Source organism: Drosophila teissieri, chromosome 3R, assembly GCF_016746235.2.
Source record: "Drosophila teissieri strain GT53w chromosome 3R, Prin_Dtei_1.1, whole genome shotgun sequence".
In the NCBI taxonomy this organism is placed as follows: domain Eukaryota; kingdom Metazoa; phylum Arthropoda; class Insecta; order Diptera; family Drosophilidae; genus Drosophila; species Drosophila teissieri.
The window spans coordinates 2519782-2539622 of record NC_053032.1 but is presented as its reverse complement, the minus strand read 5'-3'; the positions used below and the strand labels follow the sequence as shown (position 1 = coordinate 2539622).

At 41.2% G+C, this 19841-nt stretch overlaps 1 protein-coding gene and 1 long non-coding RNA gene across 2 annotated transcripts in view; both read left to right on the top strand.

The window, feature by feature from the left end:
• LOC122621349 (piezo-type mechanosensitive ion channel component) overlaps positions 1–19841 on the top strand; it is an 831372-nt gene that overhangs the window by 132437 nt on the left and 679094 nt on the right. The gene's annotated exons all lie outside the window — the stretch shown is intronic.
• LOC122621352 lies at positions 7540–8065 on the top strand. Its single transcript, XR_006326210.1, has 2 exons — positions 7540–7704; positions 7793–8065. It is a non-coding gene; the product is annotated as an uncharacterized LOC122621352 (long non-coding RNA).

Genomic DNA, 19841 nt, shown 5'->3' with positions numbered 1-19841 from the left:
GCTACCAGTGGCATACGCTTCAAGAAGCTTTACAAAAGGCGAAAGTAATAAGTCCACTACAGAGCAGGAGCTAGCAGCTATTCACTGGTCAATAAATCACTTCAGACCATACGTATATGGCAGGCATTTCTTAGTACAAAGTGACCATAGGCCACTATCATATCTTTTTTCAATGAGAAACCCCAGTTCAAAATTAACCAGAATGAGACTAGACTTGGATGAGTTTAAATTCACAGTAGAATACCTCGAGGGGAAAGATAATCATGTTGCAGACGCTTTGTCCCGAGAACTTGTCGGAGAACTTAAAGCAATGAATAGACAAATACTAAAGGTCACAAAAAGATCTACAACAAGACAGAAAAATACCTGCGCAGGTGAAAAAATGCATGAACCAAATAGGAAAGAAAATATAAAAATGCCCAATATCTATCAGGTAATCAATAACATTGATGCCAAAAAATATGTTATACTCAAAATAGACAAACATAGGTGCTTGTTAAAAAGAGGAAAACACATTATAACACGTTTTGATATGACTAATTTTTATTCTAATGAAATAATCGATTTAGATCAATTCTTTCAAAGGCTTAATGAAGAAGCAAGAATAAATAGCATCATTCAAACACAATTGTCACCAAGTGAACAAATCTTCGAATTTGTCACTATAAAGAATTTTAAAGAAAAGGGCAATAAAATACTAAAAAATTTAAAAATAGCGCTATTAAACAAGGTGACTAAGATAGATAAAAATGATAAGGTTCAAATAAAAGCAATACTGTCTAAATATCATGATGATCCGTCAGAAGAAGGCCATTCAAGAATTTCTAGAACCCTGAAAAAAATAAAAAACTATTATTATTGGCCACAAATGACAAAGGCAATAAGTAAATATGTTAAAACATGTTTAAAATTCCAACAAGCAAAGACAACAAAACATACTAAAATACCTTTGACAATAACAGGTACGCCTTTGATTTAGTTTTGATAGATACCATTGGTCCACTGCCAAGATCAGAAAGCGGAAATGAGTATGCTGTTACTATCATTTGCGATTTAACAAAATATTTGGTAATGGTACCTATTCCAAATAAAAGTGCAAGATCAGTTGCTAAGGCTATATTCGAAAATTGTATTCTAAAGTACGGTCCAATGAAAACAATCATAACGGACAGGGGAACGGAATATAAAAACCAAATTATAGACGACCTGTGCAAATATATGAAGATAAAAAACATTACTTTAACAGCACACCATCACCAGACATTAGGAATAATAGAACGAAGTCACAGAACATTCAACGAGTATGTTCGCTCATATATGTATATCTGTTGACAAAACCGATTGGGATATATGGATACAATATTTTACTTATTGTTTCAACACAACACCATCGGTAGTTCATGAATATTGTCCATATGAATTAGTATTTGGAAGATTACCAAGACAGTTCACAGATTTTAACAGGATAGACAGAATAGATCCTATTTACAACATGGATGACTATTCAAAAAAAGTTAAGCTAAGATTAGAAATAGCATATAGAAGAGCTAAAAATATGTTAGACAAGACAAAAGCCGATAGAAAAATAAAATATGATAGAAATATTAGTAATTTTGAATTAAAAATAGGAGATAAGATATTACTTAAAAACGAAACGGGTCATAAACTTGACAATAATTTTTTAGGACCATATTTAGATTCAGAAATAGGAGATAATGACAACATTACAATTATAGGAAATAAAAATAAAAAACAGATAGTCCATAAAGATAGGTTACAAATTTTTAATTCCTAATACATTTTGTTTGGATGGCCAACCACAAATAAAAAAAACTAATAAAAACATTAAAATAGAAAACTTTTACTTTTCAAATACAATCTAAAGAAATATTTTTTAATATTTCTTTACTCATTTATGTCAAATACTTATATACATACAAAAAAAAAAATATATATATCATAAATACAAATATATAAAAAAAATATATATATATATTTTATTATATACATATGTATATGCAGACGTTCCACATCTCAGCCCAATTCTGAAATGCATCCAGGTACTCTTGCAGTGCATCCGAGGCCTCGGTAATGCTGTTGCTCTTTGTCAGAACTGCAGTGTCGTCAGCATATGTCGCAACCAGCACATCTTTGCGATCTAGTCCAGTGACTGCTGTATGAGTGGGCATATCCGAAGAGAAGATAGAATATAAAGTGGGTCCTAACACACTTCCTTGAGGTACTCCCGCTTCGATGACTTTTACGGAAGAGGTACATCCATCGGTCGACACACAAAAAGTACGTCCTATCAAAAAACTCATTATAAGCTGGTATAGCTGAGGTGTTAATATTTGTTTGGCTTTATGTAGGAGTCAAGGATGCCACACTCTATCAAAGGCTTGTTGAATATCCAGAAAAGCTGCTACTGCATACTCTTTCCTTTCTAGGGCCTCTAGCGCAAAATTAACAACTCTATGGAGTTGCTCGGGGGTACCATGCTGAGTCCGGAATCCAAATTGGAAGTCAGGTATCGCCAATAAAACAGCCTCAACGTCACGCGTGAGAATAACCCTTTCCATTATTTTACCAAGCGAGGGGAGGAGGCTGATCGGTCTATACGAGTCTACCTCTGTCGGATTTTTCCCTGGTTTTAGTATCAGGATTATATTTGCAGCTTTCCAGACTTTTGGGAAATATCCCTCAAGTAAAACTCTGTTAAAAATTTGTACCAGAAACCGAAGAGATTGATTTGGTAAGATTTTTATCGTCCTGTTGTCAAGAAGGTCATGTCCCGGGGCTTTTTTTGGCTTCAGCAAGGAAACAAGTTGTTTCAGTTCGTCGAGGGTGACAGGATCTGCGGGCAGTGCCATTTGAAATGGCGTTTCGAGAGACTGTGCAACCAGACGGCTATGATTCGCATCGGCAAATGCGAGTGGCCTAAATCTTTGTTCCAGGTTGCTTGCAAACACTTCTGCTTTGTCCTGTGTTGTGCGGCACCAGCCACCAGAAGGGCTCCTTATAGCGGATTTTTGAGAAGCCTGGGACTTAAACCTTTTCGTGATTCTCCACAGTGAGAATTTTGAGGAGCAGTCGGTACCCATATTTTCTAAAAGGTTGTCTATCTGGTGCTGTTTTCTCTGGGTCAGCACTTTATGAAGCCGATTTGAAAGCCTTCTGTATATCTGTTGGATACGAGCTTCTCCTGTTCTTGCAAATTCCTTTCTGACTTTTCGTTTAAGTCGAAGGAGGTCAACTATTACAGGAGGCAGGAGCGGCTGGGTAAAAGCCTGGGCATTGCGTGGAGTACTCGGTGCCGCATGTGCTGCTGCTTCTTTCATGTTATCCATAAATAAGTTAATGGCGTTGTCAATACCTTCTGTCCCTTGAATTTCCATGTTTAAGTCAATTAGTTCAGACAGGTGATCCTTGAAAGCTTCAATATTAGTACCAGGAGCTAGGAAACGGCAGCGTTCAGGCCTTTTCAGCGGCGAAGCATATAGATCAGCCAGGAGAGGGATATGGTCTGATGACAGATCGTGCAGAGTTCGAATGTTGAATCTGTTCATAGAGTAGCCTTTTGTTACAAAAAAATCTAATGCAGATGGAGCTATCTGTGAGTTGGAGGAGAAAAATGTTGGCTCTCCTGTTGCCAAAATTTGGTAGTGGCCGTTCGCGACTACTTCCTGAATGATTTTGCCTCTTGCGCAGGCTCTTGAGTTTCCCCACCAACCGTGTTTGGCATTGTAGTCTCCACCTGCTATAAATTTTTCACCTAGCGTTACAAAGAGGGTTTCAAAATGCGCTTTTATCAAACGCTCGTTGGGTGGGAGATACACCGAAGCTAATGTAACCTTTCCCTCTGACGTCTGTAGCTGCACACTCGCTACCTGCCGGTCGTTGGTTGAGATTGAAGGTTGGGGACAATGTTGCAAGGAGGATCGCACTATAACAGTGGATCCTCTGCTGTTTCCACTGGGGTGGACGGCGTGGTAGGTGGAGTATCCAGGTAAAAGGATGCGCTGTCCTTCTCGCACGTGTGTTTCAGTAGCAAACATGATGTCGATATCTTGCATGCTTAGGAAAAGCCTAAGTTCCTCAGCGTTCCTAGCTAGTCCACGTGCATTCCACAATCCGATTTTAATTATAGGTTGAGTCATTTTGATGTCCGTGATATAAGGATCTGGACAAGTTCTTTAAAAGCCTTGTTAGATTCCACGGTCTCCTCTATTAGGTTGAACATTTTGTCCATTCTCGAGTTTATATCCCGGGTGGCGCTTTCCAGGGCCAGAAACTTTTTCCCAAGACCCAAATCTTGTGTTGAGTCTAGGTCTCTGTGGGGTTGGTGAGTCTCAGCTGATCTAAATTGGGGACCTTTGGGCCGTACAACATCGGCGTATGAGATAGTGCTTCTGACAGCCTCAGCCGGGATGAAACCTTGGTTAAAACTTCCACCTCTTGTTGAGCTGACAGAGTTGCTATTATTTTTACAAAAGGCGAAAGTAATAAGTCCACTACAGAGCAGGAGCTAGCAGCTATTCACTGGTCAATAAATCACTTCAGACCATACGTATATGGCAGGCATTTCTTAGTACAAAGTGACCATAGGCCACTATCATATCTTTTTTCAATGAGAAACCCCAGTTCAAAATTAACCAGAATGAGACTAGACTTGGATGAGTTTAAATTCACAGTAGAATACCTCGAGGGGAAAGATAATCATGTTGCAGACGCTTTGTCCCGAGAACTTGTCGGAGAACTTAAAGCAATGAATAGACAAATACTAAAGGTCACAAAAAGATCTACAACAAGACAGAAAAATACCTGCGCAGGTGAAAAAATGCATGAACCAAATAGGAAAGAAAATATAAAAATGCCCAATATCTATCAGGTAATCAATAACATTGATGCCAAAAAATATGTTATACTCAAAATAGACAAACATAGGTGCTTGTTAAAAAGAGGAAAACACATTATAACACGTTTTGATATGACTAATTTTTATTCTAATGAAATAATCGATTTAGATCAATTCTTTCAAAGGCTTAATGAAGAAGCAAGAATAAATAGCATCATTCAAACACAATTGTCACCAAGTGAACAAATCTTCGAATTTGTCACTATAAAGAATTTTAAAGAAAAGGGCAATAAAATACTAAAAAATTTAAAAATAGCGCTATTAAACAAGGTGACTAAGATAGATAAAAATGATAAGGTTCAAATAAAAGCAATACTGTCTAAATATCATGATGATCCGTCAGAAGAAGGCCATTCAAGAATTTCTAGAACCCTGAAAAAAATAAAAAACTATTATTATTGGCCACAAATGACAAAGGCAATAAGTAAATATGTTAAAACATGTTTAAAATTCCAACAAGCAAAGACAACAAAACATACTAAAATACCTTTGACAATAACAGGTACGCCTTTGATTTAGTTTTGATAGATACCATTGGTCCACTGCCAAGATCAGAAAGCGGAAATGAGTATGCTGTTACTATCATTTGCGATTTAACAAAATATTTGGTAATGGTACCTATTCCAAATAAAAGTGCAAGATCAGTTGCTAAGGCTATATTCGAAAATTGTATTCTAAAGTACGGTCCAATGAAAACAATCATAACGGACAGGGGAACGGAATATAAAAACCAAATTATAGACGACCTGTGCAAATATATGAAGATAAAAAACATTACTTTAACAGCACACCATCACCAGACATTAGGAATAATAGAACGAAGTCACAGAACATTCAACGAGTATGTTCGCTCATATATGTATATCTGTTGACAAAACCGATTGGGATATATGGATACAATATTTTACTTATTGTTTCAACACAACACCATCGGTAGTTCATGAATATTGTCCATATGAATTAGTATTTGGAAGATTACCAAGACAGTTCACAGATTTTAACAGGATAGACAGAATAGATCCTATTTACAACATGGATGACTATTCAAAAAAAGTTAAGCTAAGATTAGAAATAGCATATAGAAGAGCTAAAAATATGTTAGACAAGACAAAAGCCGATAGAAAAATAAAATATGATAGAAATATTAGTAATTTTGAATTAAAAATAGGAGATAAGATATTACTTAAAAACGAAACGGGTCATAAACTTGACAATAATTTTTTAGGACCATATTTAGTTTCAGAAATAGGAGATAATGACAACATTACAATTATAGGAAATAAAAATAAAAAACAGATAGTCCATAAAGATAGGTTACAAATTTTTAATTCCTAATACATTTTGTTTGGATGGCCAACCACAAATAAAAACAAGAGAGAACGCTATAGTCGTGTTCCCCGACTATCTGATACCCGTTACTCAGCTAGTGGAAGTGCGAAGGCGAGTCTTCAACACTGACAGTTTTTTTCGGTTTGAGGGCGTTAGAGTGGGCGTGGCAAAAAGTTGTTTGGCAAATCGATAGAAATTTACAAATCAAATACAAAAATGAAAAAATATCAAAACATTTTTCAAAATTGTGGGCGTGGCAGTTTTGGGCGGTTTGTGGGCGTTAGAGTGGGCGTGGCAAAAAGTTTTTAGGCAAATCGATAGAAATTTACAAGACTAATACAAAAATGAAAAAATATCAAAACATTTTTCAAAAGTGTGGGCGTGACAGTTTTATGCGGTTTGTGGGCGTTAGAGTGGGCGTGGCAACATGAATCAACAAACTTGCGCTGCGTCTATGTCTCTGGAGTCTGTATGTTTAATCTCAACTTTCTAGCTTTTGTAGTTCCTCGACGTTCATACGGACAGACGGACAGACGGACGGACAGACGGACGGACAGACGGACAGACGGACGGACAGACGGACATGGCCAGATCGACTGGGCCACTGATCCTGATCAAGAATATATATACTTTATATGGTCGGAAACGCTTCCTTCTGCCTGTTACATACTTTTCAACGAATCTAGTATACCCTTTTACTCTACGAGTAACGGGTATAAAAACTAATAAAAACATTAAAATACAAAACTTTTACTTTTCAAATACAATCTAAAGAAATATTTTTTAATATTTCTTCACTCATTTATTTCAAATACTTATATACATACAAAAAAAAAAATATAAAAAAAAAACAAAAATATATATCATAAATACAAATATATAAAAAAAATATATATATATATTTTATTATATACATATGTACAGTTGCGGTCAAAATAATAGTAGTGTCGGTGAAGCAACACGTTATTTCTCATTATTTCCTCTATGCCTTCACATATTCAAATAATTTTTTCACACAAGTGACGTTAATTCTTTGCTCTCTAAGAACGTAAAGTTATTTTCGGTTCTCTCTTCGTTTTACATTCTTTTTCGGCTTTAATTGCAAGGATGCACTTGTTTGACCCAGTCAAAATAATAGTAGTGCCAGCTAAATTGACAAGAATAATTAAATTTAATCGCTTTTTAGCCAGGTTTGTGGTATTTTACAATACTCTTGCGTGTTTTTTTTAACAGTTTCTATCATTTTTAGACTCTTCTTTGAAATTAGGTACAGAATATATGGGGCGTGACAAACACTGTAATGCCGAGAGGCGGTAACTCATTAAAAAACTGATTTTTTCTGGAAAGACTTATGTCAGGGTGCAAAATATTATCGGATGCTCTTCTACAATGATTAGAAATGCAATCAAATATGAACCAACAAATGAAACTCGTGGTCGGTTCAAGTTATTGACCAAAAGGTCAGTAGATCGCTTAACAAGACAGGCAAGAAGCAATCCTTTCGGGTCCACTGCAGCCCTAAAAAAAATCTTGTAAAATTAATTTTAGTTTGGAAACAATAAGATGTCTCGGAGATGAAAACCTCATTTCAAGAAGTCCACGAAAAGTGCCGTTACTAACAAAAAAACATGCAGCAAGTTATGCAACATTCCGTTTGAAGTTTGCAAGAAAGCACTTGAATTGGCCTTTGGAGAAGTGGAGGAATATTTTGTGGTCGGATGAGTCCAAGATAGTTTTGTTTGGAGGCCATGGCTCTCGGGAGTTTGTTAGACGACCACCCTTATCTGACTTTTTCCCGAAATATACATTAAAAACGGTTAAGCACGGTGGTTCAGCGATTATGATTTGGGCGAGTTTTTCGTATTATGGAGTTGGGCCAGTGTATTGGGTAAAATACATCATGGATCGTTATTTATATGTAAAAATTTTAAACGAGATGATGCTCCTATATGCCTTCGAGGACATGCCACTTGTTTGGACTTTTCATCAGGACATTGATCCAATACATACAAGTAAACTCGCCAAAGAGTGGTTTGCAGCCCATCAAGTCGAAGTCATACAGTGGCCCGCAGAGTCACCCGATCTCAATCCAAGTGAGAATTTGTGGTGTGACGTTAAGAGAGCAATCTCAGAAATAAAACCGAGTAATAGCTTTAAACTCTGGAAAGCTGTACAAAGGTCATGGGACTCTGTTCCTGTGCAAAGATGCCAGAATTTAGTTGATTCCAGGCATAAGCGCTGTGCGTCTGTTATAGCCAACAAAGGCTATTCAACAAAATACTAAAATAAACATTAAATATAGGGCTATTACATAGTTTTTATCATTTAAACTTAAAATGTTTTATTTGGCTGTGATGCTGTTTGAAAAAATGCACTACTATTATTTTGACCGATCAAATTTAGGTCCATTTTAACATTTTCATTTCTTTCTGAAAAGTCATTTTTCAAAGTCAATTTTCATTATTATCACCTACTATGAGTTAACTTTCATTGAAAATTAAAAAAAAATTTCTGAACACGTTTTGAAAGGTGTTTTTTTGGATTGTTTGAAAACCTCTGTGGGCACTACTATTATTTTGACTGCAGCTGTATATACTTGAAAATAACTTCATATTATTACGTTATTTTTCAAAAGGAGGGAGATGTAGTATATACGAACATAATAATAATAATAATAATAATAATATTAACAATAATTATAATATGAATCATAATAATAAGACAACCAATAAGTAAACTTAAGACCACCCTAGATCCTTAAGTCCATCCCAATCCTAAATATGCTAATCCTAAATATATGTACGCCTTTAGGGGTCGCACTTGACTCCCATTGGTTATCGAATATGAACTTCATATATACATATTGCAGATTTTGCTAGTGTCAGCACTATGCTGTCACGAGCGATCGGCCTGCAGGCCACGCTAAGTGTCAGTCATAAAATGAGAAGATATCGAGGAAGTACACGTTATAAATAAAAACCAAATATACTTGAAAAATAACTGTACGTCCGTTTTCAGTACCTGTTTCATGTGGTCTTTGTGTAGTTTGTCTATTAAGTTTCAAAAGATGTCAAATTCGTCGTGTGTCCCAAGTAAGTGTATGAGTCCCAGATTGTTGGGTGTCCGTAAACTATAGGTATGTAATCCGCGTGGGAGTAGTCGTTGAGTCTCAATGACGCTTCGGTCACGGTCATGGTTGCTATTATTAAACTCAAAAGATATCTTAACCTAAAAACATGTAAATAGTTAAAAATAATTGTCATGATTTTCAAATGTCAAAAACCTACTTAAGATTGTCCTTGTGGACCACCCTCCCTTTAATAAGAGACTAGGTCTGCTTCCACTATAGCTTCTGCGAATAATCTCCTAATCTCTTATTTTTTTTTATCCAAACCCGATCGACTACCAAATACGACTTATAGACCCTTTTTTATTCATTTGGTCAAGTGTTTTTTGCTGTGCTGATGCGATTTTTTCTTTGATCTGCACTGTACTGCCTGCGTGAATTACGTCTATGGGTCTCTCGTTTGTCACCGAATGGATTGACCAGTTGTACTTTATGGTTGCAAGGAGAATATTTTCGACAGTGTCCTCTACCTGTGTTTCCAACTTATAAGAGCGCGCTATATCCCCATGAGTGTCATGGAACCGTTCGACTTGTCCATTAGAGGAACTATGCAAGGTTGGGGCGTTTGAAATCACGATGCCAAAGCTATAGCTGAGCATTGTTTTATTGGTTTCTGAGTTCAAGAATTTCTTGTTGTCACAGTAAATTGCCTTTGTTCGGGAACATGTTCAAAAGTTGAGCCCTTATATCCACAATTGCGCGAGACCGTATAGACTGTACTACCGCAAACTTAAAAAACTTATGTGCAGGTTAGAAAATATTTACCGGCAGTGGAGTAAACATCTATATGCAACAATTCTTCGGCAAACGATGGTATCGGGTTTTTCCCTATTTCCTGTTTTTTTGGGTGCCGATCACGTTTACTCATAGCACCAATTCTAGAGTTTGCAGCGATGTATGTATTTGTTTCGCGTTTTCTTGCGCTGCTCTATGCGCGCGATTATGTTCGGCTGTCGCAATTTCCCTCTGCTCCGTTGGGTTTACAATGTCTGTAACCAAGTTCTTGCAATATCTAAAGGTGGTAAAAGGGAATGCCTCAACCAGTCCGTGTTGGATGAAAGCCAGTATTGGTAGTTCGCAATGAATTGCGTCGGTTACGTCAGCATTTACTGCATCTTTAATGCTTTGCAATAATGTGCTGGGATCAGAAAAATGAGTTTTTGTCTTAAGCAAAATAAGCGTCTTCTGTTGGTTCCTTCTTCCAGAATAATTTGGTTCCGGAAGCAATTCACCGGTTTGTCTGTGGCTTCAATGGTATACGTGAGATATTATTCGCTGTGGATGGTGGCAACATCCGAGTCTACTGAGTCCTCTAGTGCATTGACATTTTGGCGAGACAGAGCGTCTGCTACTAAATTCTCTTTTCCGGGTTTATAAATTATGTTTGCGATGTGCTCATCAATGAAGGCTTTCCAACGCTTTATTTTGGCATTCGGGTTTTTTTTCCGATACCGAAAAGGTTAATGGCTGGTTAATGAATGTTAAGATTCTGAACACCATACAAGTATTTTCTGAGGTTCTTATGTGCCCATGCACTGGCGAAAAGCTCACGCTCATTTGTGGCAAAATTTACCTCGTTACCTCGCAGTGTTCGCGAGATCATTGTTATAGGGCATTTTTTAGACCGAAGGGGAATCTACAAAACTCGTACTTCCCGTTCTTGAAAGAGAACGCTGTCTTTTTCATGTCTCTTTCAGCCAATTCGATTTGGTGAAACCCTGAAATACCTAGCCTCGCCCAAATTTGACAATATAGTCGAAATGGATGGGAAAGGGTATTTGTCGTCGGTTGTCTTATGATTTAGTATCCTTAAATCAATATCCAGGCCCCTGGGTCCATCAGAAGTCTGATAATTCGCCCTGCAACCGTTCGGCTTATGAACTTGTAACCCTCTGCGGGTTGCCTGAAGCTCGAGGAGGGATCCACCTCCATTGGCTCGGGACCCCGCCCTTGGGACTTTTGGTTGTTAAAGCGCTGTTTTGTGCTATTTGGGTTTAGCTGGTCATTTTTGCCTTTTTGATTCTTTTGGATTTAGGGATTCTCTTCCTTTGCCTGTTGGGCGTTCTGACGCCAGTTCTGAGACTTTTGCGAATGTTGTTTCTGGGGTTTTTCCTCAAGGTGTTTTGCAAAATTAGCTGCGAAGATGCCTCTCTCATTGCTTAATTTGGCCTCTTGGGGTAGAGCTAAGGCTGAGGGGAGGTCTATGGGTTGTGCCGGGAAGACCGCCCACTTCAGAGATTTTTTTAATCCTGAGACGAAAACGTGAAGCGCGTCGCTTCTAAACTTTTCGTTTAATATAGATGCTGCGACGGAGTCATGCGTCATTAGTGTTTTATTTGTCAATAGTGTGAGTTTTTTTCGACATCGTCGAAATATTGTAGCAGTGGCTTAGTTGCGTATGTGACTTTATAGGCTGCAGAAGCGGCTTGCCTCCACGAAACATAATTTTCTATCTTTACGTCGAGCTCGGGGATGGACTTTGCAAAATCTAGGGGCTCGTCGCTGCGGGCCCCTGGCACGATTTCAACTTCTTGGAAAATTTCTATCTGTGGTGCAGAAACTCTAGTTTTACTAAGCTGGTTTGTCAGAGAGGCTATCTTCTTCTCAAATAAGCGGGTTTGTTGCTCAAGGGCTGCCTTCACCTTTGCCTTTATCTGGGCAACCTGTTAAGTATTCATTTTTTTTGATTGCTCTAAAGTCAGCTCTACGAGTATGTATGAAGCTATTAGTTCGTCGCCACTACTGTCGTCCGCTTTGTGTTGGTATTTGTTTGAAATATACAAAAATGACCGCTGCGATATGTTGTTTTCCGTCGGCCGCTCGTATTTGTTGATTTGTTTTATTAACTCGCTCAGCTCTCTTTGCTGGGGTTCTTAATTTTTTTGTGTTTGTTGTGTGAGTGTGTATTTTTTGCAATGTTTTTGTTTTTTGTCACAAAATTTGCTCTTGTTGTGTTTTGTTGTTCACTGTATTGAATTGTACAGCAACTCTTTGTGCTAGCTCGAAGAGTAATTTCGGTTAGATAATAGAGTAACTGTTCACTTGTCGATTTTGTTGTTCACTTTATTGAACCGTACCGCGACTCTTTGCGTTAGCTCGAAGAGTTAGAGTAACTGGGTTACTTTCCGTTTGGGCGCCAATTAAAATAATACTGTTGTTTAGCTATTGAGCTTTTTCAATAGCTGTTGCGAATAATAAATAGCCGAAGAAAGTTTGTTTATTTTCCTATACTGTTTATTTTGTTAATTGTTTATGGCAGCTAGGGCCGATCAAGAGCTATATCGAATGCACAAGTTGAGTCTATGCCGAAAAACGAAGAAGTGACAATTGGCGGCACAGACAGCCGAATGCAGCGCCCAAGCTTAATGTAGGTAGATAACAAAGAGAACAAGGAATGAGCGCCGTACAGATATTTACGTGCGAGAACAGCGGTTTGCACGATGTGCATCGCAACTGCTACCACTGACTACTTTGTCGTACAATATTACGAGTATGAGATTAGTCTACTGCACAGTTTTGGCGGCTGCATGACCCAACATCCTCCCCCCTTGGAGCGCGGTAGAAATGATGTTTGGCCGTTTTCACCGCCGCTTCCCAAAGTCCGAAATGGGGCGACCGTGGAGGGATGAACCGCCAGTCAATCGTCTCCGAAAGGCAAAAATTCTGAACGGAGCATTGATGCTCGCTGCTGAGAAATAACCTTCGAAGTTCCAGAAGTTCATTCTTGGCGCCGACAAAGTTGGTGGCTTTGTCTGACCAAATTTGCTTCGGCTTCCGCCGGGTGCATATGAACCTCTTGAGTTATGTGCTCTATCAGCCGCGGCTTAATCCGAAAACATCTGATGCATCTGTTCACGGCCTTGGTAACCGTCTTCCTCCCCCCAATAGGCCAATATTGGGATCGAATTGCACCCAGAAGAGCTCGAGGTCCGGCATGAAGATTGCTTTCATGGTAATGCGAAATAATTACCAGAGTCACCGGATGGGACCTTGGAAGGATTTTCGGGTGGCGGCCATCAAAGTCCAATGACGAATTCCGGGGGCGACCGCCTACTCTAAGAAGTCCAAATTGATCCAGGAACGGCGAAAGCGAGGATATGGGACTAGACGAGGAAACTCTTCCCAGCGTTTTTAGGGACTGCATGCACCAAACGAAGCATCATCTGAGTACCCTCTTGAATGTGTGCGACGGTGAGCCCAGGATGACGAATTCCATTACAAAATTTGTAAATGTATGCAAACACTCGTTGCAGTGAGGGGTACGAATTTGCAAATTTGGAGCTAGCAATTACATCCACGTACGGCGACTTTACGATGAACACACTTCGACGAAGCTCAAGCACCGGATTGTCAGGACAAACAGCTGTTGGCCAATCTCTTTCAGGCTCCGTAAGATAGGCGGGTCCATGCGCCCAGAGTGACGATTCGCTAAGCTCAGACGGCAGGGATCCTCTGGATAAGATGTCAGCCGGATTTAACGCTGTTGGAACATAACGCCAAGCCGTAACACCTGTCCGTTCCTGAATGGCAGCAACCCTATTTGCCACAAATATGTTGAACCTGGCGAGCTCATCCCGGATCCAGGAAAGTGCCACCATCGAGTCGCACCAATAATAGTAGCGTCCTTTAAATACTTTCAAGCCAACTATTTCCCTCATGATTTTAGCCAGAAGATCCTCACCACAAAGCTCCAGCTTTGGTACTGTTATGGTCTTCAAAGGAGCTATGCGCGATTTCGAACAAATTAAATGGCTAAAACTTTGATTCCCTTTAGAAACCACAGAAACGCAGGCTCCATAGGCATCAATGCTTGCATCACAAAAACCATGCACCTCAAGACCAGACTCTGCGCTGAACACGAACCGAAGGAAACTAACATGACTTATTATTTCAAAACTGCGACATATATCAAGCCATTTCGTGTTATGAGTTTCCGTGAGGTCTTCATCCCAGGACAGCTTTTCCTTGCAGAGCTGCAAATCGCTACCATCTTCAAACTTCATGAACGATTCCTTGTCCTCGGCGGGCACACCCTCCAGTACAAGCGGAATGTTAGAGCGCCATTTCCTTAGCTTGAACTTGCCCTTCGCAAGAATGCCCGCCGTCTGCTGCATTATGCTGATAGCATCATTTACCGTGCCGGAGCCGGAGATAAGATCATCCACGTAAAAATCGCGCCGAAGGATTTCTGATCCAATGGGAAACGCTGCCTGTTCATCGATTGATAACTGCTGCATAGCCCTTACGGACAAGAAGGAGGCTGATTTGGTGCCGTAATTGACTGTGTCGAGTTTGTATACTTGGAAGTCATCGATCGGGAAGTCCCTCCACACAATGCACTGCAAATAGCTATCTTCTTGCGAGACCCTTACACATCGGTACATTTTACATATGTCTCCTGTAACGGCAACTGGGTGTGAGCGAAATCGAATTAGGATGTGAAATAGCTTGGGCTGGATGACCGGGCCAGCCATTTACACATCGTTAAGCGAGTAACCAGTGGAAGTGGCAGCTGATCCGTCAAAGTCAACGCGAAGCTTGGTGGTAGAGCTATTCTCCTTCATGAGGCAGTGATGTGGTAAAAAATATCGACACGAGCTGACCTCGGAAGCAGGCACAGGCGACATATGTCCCAGATGTCGATATTCCTTCATGAACGCAGCATATTTAACCCTCAAGCCAGGGTGCTTTGTAAGCTTCCTTTCCAGCGACAAGAATCTCCGCACAGCCTGAGGATAGGAATCTCCTAAAGAATCCAAATGGAGTTTTAGCGGCAAACGTACCGAGTAATCGCCAGCTGGCAATCGGGTGTAATTTTTAACAAAGGGTTCCTCGCAATCTAGCTCCTCCTTCGTGGCTTGAACTATTGGGCCGGGACAACTTTCTACCTCCCAAAAGCGCTGCAGAAGCGAATCAATTCCAACATCAATGCTGTTTTCCTCGCTGGCTAGAGAAGGAACGCGTGACGCTATTAAGGCGCTACCGCACGGGCGCGCGCAGCCTCCAGACACAACCCAGCCCAGACGAGTTTTTTGAAGCAGCGGAAGTCCTGGCAACAACTTTATCTGACCAGCTCATAAAACAGGCAAGCTCCTATTAATTCCGGGTCGGCGAGCTGCACGTTTTCTGGAATCGTCCAGTCCCCTATGTCCACATTAAAGCTTGGCTGGCGATCCGTGATATTGGGAGCGAATTGAGAAATTCGAAGTGACAGACCGCATCGCAATTCCTACCGAGAATCCATCAGTCGCGAAATTGGAATCCCCGATTCCAGTGACAGAGCCAGACGACCTCGACCTCTTAAGTTGCAGTTGATTTGCAAACCGAGAGGTGACCAAGTGCAGTTGAGAGCCAGAATCTAACAAGGCCCTGCAGGGAACGAACAGTCCCGACCGATTCTGCACTAGAACGGTTGCAGTAAGTCTCTAAATTGCGGGCAATAATATATGGCATGCCCTGTATTATGGCAAAGCATGCAACCAAGAGAATTTTGGGTGGTAGCAACTAGCGTCGAACGATTTCTGCCCACCTGAACGCCTGGCGCATAGGTTGCCATTGCGCAATCCACGTCCTCCAAAGTCCTACATCGCTGCTCCAGGAATGCAGCCATCGATTCCCACGACGGAATAAGGTTGACAAATACCGGATCCTCCAAGCGCTCCTCCCACCTAGCTTGGCTCGCCGCATCCAGCTTTTGCAGCAGCACTTGCACTATGATGCACCCAGCGATTTGCTCAGTGGTTCCCAAGCCCTTCAACGCACGAATGTGAGCGTTAAACTTTTCCGACAATTCCCGAAGCGATGCTACTGAAACATTCCGTACTACCTTGAGACCCAGAATCTCGGTGATGTGCGCCTGAAAAACGAGACGCCGATTATCAAACCTTTTTTGAAGCAACTCTAAAGCCGCTTCGTAATTGCCGGTTGAGATCTCCAATGATCGGATAGTTTCCAGCGCCGAATCCCTTAAACATGACCGCAGATGCTGACATTTCTCAATGTTGGAGAGGTCCGGATGGCTGTCGATTATGCTCGTGAACACGGAGTAAAAATCCGCCCAATTTGCGTAGCCTTCGCCAAACGTTGGCAGCTGCACAGGCGTCAACGACAACGGCAACGGCATTGGCCTCGGCCGCGGCTGCGTCTGATGACCACTACACTGGTGGGACACATCACCTTCCGCAAGCGTTGAGTGCGGCGCGAAATGCACATTGCGTTTGGCTATTTCCGCGCGCACACTAGCCTTGAGTTCTACGATTAATTCATCGAAACTCTCGCTCATTTCACTGCCAATTTCGTCGAAATCCAATTCCTCCAGTTCTGTATGCAGAACATTGAAGGCACTTTGCAGCTCATTAATCTGCTCCTGCCGCACCGTTAGAGTGTGTTCGTCGAAACCGCTTCGCGTCTCAATAGACAGCGACGTTTGTCGCCTCTGCAACCTGCTGAACAACTCATTGGCTTTGCGCTTTAAAACGGTCACCCTGTTTTTGTCACTTTCAGCGGGCATAGCAACAAATCGCTTTAAATTCGGTGCAGCGGGAAGATGAGCACAAAATAAATGCCGAAAATGCAAGCGGAGTCAATGCACTTGATATATGTAGCAATGTATGTATGTATATATGTAATGCTAGCTCGCTTAAACACAGCCACTATCACCGAAATCACCACTCACTTGTCAAACCGATTGCTTTTTAATATATTTATATTTATTTATAAACGGGATAAGTGCATTAATTAATGCATCCAAATTAACACGATCACGTCGGGGTCACCAATGTTTAGCTATTGAGCTTTTTCAATAGCTGTTGCGAATAATAAATAGCCGAAGAAAGTTTGTTTATTTTCCGATACTGTTTATTTTGTTTATTGTTTATGGCAGCTAGAGCCGAACAAGAGCTATATCGAATGCACAAGTTGAGTCTTTGCCGAAAATCGAAGAAGTGACAATTGGCGGGACAGACAGCCGAATGCAGCGCCCCAGCTTAACGTAGGTAGATAACAAAGAGAAGAAGGAATGTGGGCCGTACAGATAGATTCGTGCGAGAACAGCGGTTTGCACTATGGGCATCGCAACTGCTACCACTGACTACTTCGGCTTACAATATTAAGAGTATGAGATTAGTCTACTGCACAGTTTTGGCGGCTGCATGACCCAACAAATAGTGTGATTGAAAAATATGTAAACTGCTGTGTATTATTCCATTATTACACGATCGAAGGAAAAATAACCGAGAAAACTTCCAAATCAGAGCTAATGGCCGATAATGGCTAATGGCTATAATAATAATAATGATTATTAATGCCAAGGAGGTTACCGCGGAGAAAATAGAGGACGTGCTAACCAGAACAATAATGGAGATAGATGTTACTACCACCTGGTTAATAACTAGTAACCAAAAACAAAACCGAAATAGTAAGGTAAGAAACTAACAGACGGAAAACGCCCTTGAGGAACAACCAACCCTAAGGCTGTATAAAATTAATCTCAATTTAAATTAATTTCATTTTTCATTCATTTAAAGAATATTAGCACAGTTCGAGGCGGAGATGGAGAGACTCCATATTGCAATAGCCGGATTCAGCGAGATGAGGTGGTCTGGCAGTGGGGAAACAACAACATCAAATAGGAATCTAGTCCTACATAGTGGCAACAGTGACGGCAGCAGATACGGAGTGGGGATTTACGTGTCCAAACGCATAAAAAAGACACTGCACTCCTGGGAACGACGGAAGACGCCAACGATGACACCAAGGACGACTTCTACACTGCCCTCACAGCAACCCTGAACAAGACGCGGCAAGGAGACATCAACATCCTCATGGGTGACTTTAATGCGAAAGTAGGCCCCAACAACACCGGACTAAAATCTGTCATGGGCCAACACGGAACTGGGACTCGCAATGACAACGGGGAGATATTGGTGGATTTCTGCCAGCTATTCCAACTGGTCATCGACGGCACAATATTCCCACACAAAGATGTCCACAAATACTCCTGGACATCTCCTAGTGGAAACACGCGCAACCAGATCGACCACATTTGCATTAGCAGGAAATGGAGACACTCACTACTGGACGTACGGAACAAAACGGGAGCATCTATAAACAGTGATCATGAGTTAGTCATTGGAGAACTTGAAATAAAGTTGAACCGCAACTACTCAAGGAACGCTGATAACAGCCAGCACCGACGAGCGCCCCCTCTGAACCAGCACCTCCTTAGCGACTCCACTATGAAGACGAGAATGACGTCCACATTGCGGGAACAGCTGATCCCCCTAGAAGACCACCCATGGGAGCACACCTGCAGACAGCTAAGGACCACAGCTGAGCAAGTAATTGGGCTGCAACAACGCGGAAGAGCAGACTGGAACCTCGCCTGGAAAGGCGAGACTGTGCCTGACTCCTGGAAAAGTGGAATCATCATGAAGTTTCCCAAAATAGGCGACCTTAGCGACTGCAACAACTGGAGAGGGATAACACTGCTCAACAATATCTTTAAAATCCGAGCTACACTAATGAAAGAACGCCTCTAGGAAAAAATTGAGCAAACAATCCGAGACGAACAGGCAGGCTTCAGACCACACAGGTATTGCGTAGACCAGGCAAACACACTACGTATAATTACCGAACAAGCTGTGGAATGAAGGGCCCGCTTTACCTCCTGTTCATCGACTTCAAAAAGGCATTCGACTCAGTTGAAAGGGCAGCAAAGGCAGCTCAGTTGCAAGGAGGGGAGTACCTGCTAATCTCATCGCTATCATCAAATCGATGTATGACGATGCCAACCTGGCGGTACTGCACAACGGGAAAACAAGTGCACCTTTCCAGACGGACACCGGAATTCGGCAAGGATGCCCGCTATCACCTCTACTCTTCAACATCGTGGTCGACGAGTTAATGAGCAAAGTATGCTCGTCCAAGCTCGGAATTACGTGGAGCCTCACCAGACACCTTGAGGACTTGGACTATGCAGACGACATCTGTCTTATCTCTCACAGGCTCGGCGACATACAGAGGAAAAGTGACAACCTCGTCAGGATAGCCAGCAGCGTAGGACTCGAGATAAACATAGCAAAAACAAAAGCTATGCGCTTCAACCACTCCAACCAAGGAAACATCAACATACATGGGAACCCAATCAAGTTCGTCACCAGCTTCCTATACCTTGGCACCATCATATCCAACAGTGGAAGAGTGGATGATGATGTCTCGAGTCGTCTTGGCAAAGCCCGCTCAGCATTTGGGAGACTAAACCGCATATGGAGAGACCGACAAATCAGCCGACGAACAAAGCTCCGGATCTACAATGCGTGTGTGAAATCCATACTGCTATACGGAAGTGAGACATGGCTCGCAACGCTGAAAATAACGTAAAAGCTGCAGGTTTTCAGCAATAAATGCCTGAGAATCATATGTGGGGTATTCTGGCCAAACAGAATAGCCAACACAGAGCTGTTGCGCGTT